Raw genomic sequence first — 6,000 nt, forward strand, 5'->3', positions numbered from 1 at the left:
TGAAACATATTTGTCTTTGTTTAATATCATGTCTGTTTATTTACTGATTTATGTATTAATTTTTTTAGCGGCCCGATAAGGTGGATGCTTTACGTCGGGTTTTCCTTGCACGATGGAGTTCACGCATCAGACGGCGTGGACATGCTATTACGTCTCCGTTCACCCCAATGGTGCGAAGACTCCGCAAGAAGAAGCCCGACTCACTGGTCATCCCTCAAGAGTCCCCTCCAATCATTCAAGAGGCCCCTATTCTCCCTCAAGATTCCCCCCCACCGTTCAAGAGGCCACTGTCATCGTTGAAGAGGTCCCTCCCACCATTCCAGAGCCCGATTCACATAGGGTAATATATCGAAGTATTGAGAAACCCCCACCGGTTCCAGACATGATGGATGAGAGTTGGCTCTCGTATGAGTTACCGGCTAGTACCCTTCCGATATCTGAAGTGGAGAGGAGACAACTACCGAAAAAAATTGTGGATAATACCCTTTGGGCTAAGACCGCAGTTGATTTTTATCTACATGAGCGGAGCCAAGGGTGTTACACTGACATCAGCAAACTCAACGATGAAATGTTTTTGTTGCTTGATCGGTCTTGGTGGGGTGTGCTATTAGGGGTTGAAGACAGTGGCTATTTGGATGGGGAGGTAAGTTATATTTGTCTTATATATGATTTGATTAATTTGTTTAAAAATTAATGTAATTCACTAATATATGTATTTTTTGTAAAACAGCATATCGATGCGTGGGTGTCACGTCTACTAATAAAAGGAAGCTTAGGAAAAATAAAAAAAATTCGCTATATACAATAATGCCGACGGCTTTTCACGCAGTTCACTTGAAGAATCAACGAGATGAATCATTTTTGTTGGGCAATGGACAAGCTAAACTTTATCCTGCATGGTGGGAGGTCGATAAGGTTAGTGTTTATTTTTTAAATTTTTTAAAGGTGCTCATAAATAAGTGCGCAAATAAATGAATTTTTACTTATGATCGCAAGTGTTTATCCCTGTTTTGGAACGTCGTCACTGGCTTCTCGTCCAACTTCAGCTCCCATCCCTGAAGATAATAGTGTATGACAGCATGATCAATTACATATCACTGTCTGATTTGAGAGATATTTTCAAGGGATGGAGCTCTCATTTGGCTAAATTCTTGGATGAGATTAAGTATTGGAGTCATTCTGGACACAAGAAGCCAAAGAAGTTCAATGTCACAGTTGTCAGAGACGAGACCGCGCCACAGCAATCACCGGGAGCCAGAGGGGATTGTGGTCCTCTCGTATGCCTTTGCTTGGCGCGTTTGACGACGGGAAGCACAGAGTTTTTACCTCCCACCGATAGAGATAAAGCTGCAGTAGGCTTGTGGTTTCGGCATTATATGGCTAGAGCAATATATTCGAGACGCTTCCTACCTGCATCCGCGTTATGAAAGTGTACATTGTTAATTGGTAAGTCAAATGCAAGTTTTGTTAACATATATACTCTTTTTGGTTTGAAAATGTTTGGTTAAGTACCTAGAATTCAATAATTTGTTGTTTGTAGGTTTTAGATGTGTAAGAAGTCTTGTTTGAGCAAATGTTTGGTTTCTGCAGGTTAATCCTTAAGTGAGCTGCGTGAAATGGATGTACGGGGTCACAAAGTTATTGATTCATTGATTCAATAATTGATCAAGAAATAAGAATTATTATTATTTTTTGATTGTTTAATTGATTTGTAAAAGATGATTTGTAAATGTTGATTTGTTTAATTGATGTGTACATAATTTGTGTTGAAATGTAATAGTTGATTTGTTGATTTTCAATCTGCTTTATGTTGAAGGCAAACAGACTATCGCAACGCGAAATGGCTATCGCAACGAGAAAATCGCAATGCGAAATGAAAATCGCAACGAGAAAATCGCAATGCGATTTTCATTTCGCATTGCGATTTTCTCGTTGCGATAGCCATTTTCGCGTTGCGATAGCCATTTTCGCGTTGCGATAGTCAAATGAATGTCTAATAAGTGATAACAACTGAACAGATCATAGCAATGTTCAAACTCAAGTTACTAATGCCTAACTGAAAATGTTAAAAGTGCACACATAAATACACATAATGCAAGTTTTGTTAACATATATACTCCTTTTGGTTTGAAAATGTTTGGTTAAGTACCTAGAATTCAATAATTGTTAAAAGTTTATGCATGTTAATCCTCGTTGCCTTTTCATTTCGCATTGCGATTCTATCGTTGCGATTTGCATTTCGCATTGCGATGGTCAAATGATTGCCTTTCGCAACGCGATTCTGACTTTCTCAACGAGATAATACAGAATCGCAATGCGAGTTTCAAAGTTCGCAACAGGTTTTAGTTTCGGAAGCCAAATTTTTTGTGTATATATATACGCAGCAGCAACAACTCATAACCTAAATCCCTAAATCGCAACTCATTCCATCTCCATCTATCACTCTCTCCGGCGACATCCGTTCCTATCCAACGATCCTTCCCCATCCGGCAACAGGTCTTAGTTTCGCATCTCGTTGTTTAGTTACAACCATGAAATCATCTAATGTTGATCATGTTGGATAGATTTGTGTTTTGGAGGGTCATGGGAGAATGTTCATGGTGTTTACAATATATGCCTTTACCCATGAATCTTCAACTAAAACTGTCATTAAAGAAGTTAACTTATGAAACCCTAATGTTACATGTTTCAAAGAAATTGAATTTAGAGCCCCTAAGTGGATTTAGGCTATCTTATCAGAGAAATGGTAAAGTTTATTTGTTAGCCGACAATGAAGATGTTGAACGATTCATTGCTTACATTAATGTTTCAAGTGATGATGTTACATTGTATGTTGTTGAACCTAGAAATAATATTGTTGGGTCAGTAGCGGGTAGTAATCAACTAAGTGGGTCTCAAAACCCACAGCCTTTCTCTAATCCAAATCCAAATCAACTTTCAGCACCAAATTCCGGTTTTCGTATTGACCAATTAGACGATGAGCCAAGAGAAAAAATTGTGAGTACTAGTCAGTATTCGAAATTTGATCTTGGTCAATACCCGAACTTTGATATTGGTCAATACCGAATTTTGATGATGTTTCAGAAGAAGAACAGACCCTGCGTGTAATGATTTTGATATTGGTCATACCGAATTTTGATGATGAAACACCCGTTGCGAGGAGATGTTGTTGATGATAATGAGGAGGAAGTTACGACTGTGAATGAACATGTTGAACATCCATTCTGTAATTCATATAATCCTGAAGAAGAAGAAGAAAAAGTCCCCGAAGAAAAGAAAATGCCACGGGAGTATAACTGGAATATGCCAGAATTACTTCAGCTACCGGAAGAAGAGTTGGCAAAGAAAGCAGTTGATTGTTACACAAAAGTTATTCGTATCAAGAAAGATGATTGTTTTGATACAAAGGAAGACTTGAAGATAGCTTTGTATACGAAATGTGTGGAAGATGGATATCAACTAAAAGTTAACAAATCAAGCAAAGATCGTTTCGAAACAAGGTGTACGATTGACAAAAACTGTACGTGGCGTATGATTGCAAAAGAGGATAAAAGATGCGCAATGTTTCAAGTAGGACTTTATTGATAAACATACATGTTCAAGAACCCAAGTTTTTCCTCACCATAGACAGGCAAACAAAAAGGTGTTGGGTGGTTTTTCTGGCTGAGTTAATGTTTTTGAATGGCAGGGTATATCGGGGACATGAAATTATGACTGACATGAATGCTCGGTTCAAGATTAGTATATCATATTGTCAAGCTTGGAGAGCCAAATGTTATGCCTTGGAATCGTTGAGGGGGTCGCCAGAAGCATCGTTTGCCAACTGCCGGGATTGTCACAATTAAAGCTGAAAAATCCTGGGTCGGTAACTCATATCAAACAGATAGAGATGGACGCTTTGAGTTGTTGTTTATCGCCATTGGTGCTGCGGTTAGTAAATCAATATAATTCTGTTGACTCATTTCTGTTAGTTACATGCATTTCACATTTAAATGATTATATTTCTTGTGTATATTATTTTGTATATTCGTTTGTTTATTACTTGCATGCGCCCAGTTATTATAGTTGACGGAACACATTTGAAAGGTCAATACCTTGGAGTAAACTTATTAGCAGTAGCCATGGATGCTAACAATGGGATATTGCCAATAGCTTACGGGGTTGGCAAATCTGAAACCTCTGATTCATGGACATGGTTTATGGGGCATCTTAGGGATTACATAGGTATTATTAGCAATCTTACAATCATATCCGATAGGGCAAACTCAATTGACAACGCTGTTAGAAGGTGTTTCCTAGATGCTTTTCATGGACTTTGTGGTGTTCATTTGTATAGAAATCTAAAATCAATGTCTGTTGGTATAAAAAAGCACAAATGGACATACTGGAAGGCTGTAAAGGCTTATCGGGAAGTGGATTTCATAAGCATATAAACTGTTTTAAGACGTGTTTGCCTCAGTGTGCTCAAACACTAGAAGATGTCGGGTTTGAAAGATGGTCAAGAGAGTACATCAACTTGGAGCAAGATATGGTTCATGAGTAATAGTGCAGAATCAATTAACGCTCTAAGTCGTCATTCCCGGAAATTACCATTACTATGTTAATGGAGTTTTTTCGAGCCTCTATTCAACAGTGGTACTACAAGAAAAGAAACCATGCAGGTATTATTCTTTGAATCGTAAATTATCATATATTTTACTAAGTATTATTTATTTAAATTTACAGGAACATTGGAACATCGTGTTACACCATGGATTGAAAAAAAGATAACGAACGTGTTGTGAAGTCAACGTCATGGAGAGTTGAACCATGTTCAAACACTTTGTTTGAAGTACTGGATATAACTTAAATGGGGCTTGTCGATCTAATGCAAAGACGTGTAGTTGTATGAAATGGCAATTGAAAAAAAGATAACGAAACGTGTTGTGAAGTCAACGTCATGGAGAGTTGAACCATGTTCAAACACTTTGTTTGAAGTACTGGATAATAACTTAAATGGGCTTGTCGATCTAAATGCAAAGACGTGTAGTTGTATGAAATGGCAAACATCTGGTTATCCGTGTGGCCATGTTATAAAAGTTGCTCTTCATCTAAACCAAGATGATTCAAGCACATACGCTATGGATTGCTACACTACAGAAGTATATCGACAGACTTATGCCGAGATTGTCTACCTATTTCACATCCTTCTGAGTGGGACATACCAGATGACTTACAAACAGTTTTGCCACCAGCCATGGACAGAAGGCTACCTGGCCGACCAAAAAGTCACGATCGTATACCGTCTAAGGGTGAAGAGAAGAAGAGATCGACATGTAGTCGGTGCAAGGAAAGTGGTCATACAATGTTGACATGTGGATCACCAGTGCCATCACAATCATCTTTTCCTCTACCAAAATATGGATCATCATCAAAATCCAAAGCTCATATGGTGTCAAGAAAAAGGCAATCAAAATCGCAATCATCTTTAAAATCCCAATCACAACTGGCTTCACCTTTTGGGACTGTTAACTTAGGTGATTTTTAAATGCAAACGTTGTATTATGTAGATTTATGTGTGAACTTTTAACATTTTCAGTTAGGCATGTATTAGTAACTTGAGTTTAAAAATTGCTATGATCTGTTCAGTTGTTATCACTTAATAGGCAATCATCTTAATGTCTATCGCAACGCGGAAATTACTATCGCAATGCGAAATGAAAATCGCAACGAGAGAATCGCAATGCGAAATGAAAATCGCAACGCTAATTTCGCAATGCGAAATGAAAATCGCAACGAGGGAATCGCAATGCGAAATGAAAATCGCAACACGAATTTAATTTCGCGTTGCGATTTTCATTTTCGCGTTGCGATTCTCTCGTTGCGATTTTCATTTCGCATTGCGATAGTACTTTTCCTTCAACATAATGCAGATTGAAATCAACAAAATCAACCATTACATTTCAATCAATTAAACAAGCACAAATAAGAATTATGTTAACATCAATTAAACAAATCAAC

The sequence above is a fragment of the Hibiscus syriacus genome, unplaced genomic scaffold (genome assembly GCF_006381635.1).
Source record: "Hibiscus syriacus cultivar Baekdansim isolate YM2019G1 unplaced genomic scaffold, ASM638163v2 tig00110895_pilon, whole genome shotgun sequence".
In the NCBI taxonomy this organism is placed as follows: Eukaryota; Viridiplantae; Streptophyta; class Magnoliopsida; order Malvales; family Malvaceae; genus Hibiscus; species Hibiscus syriacus.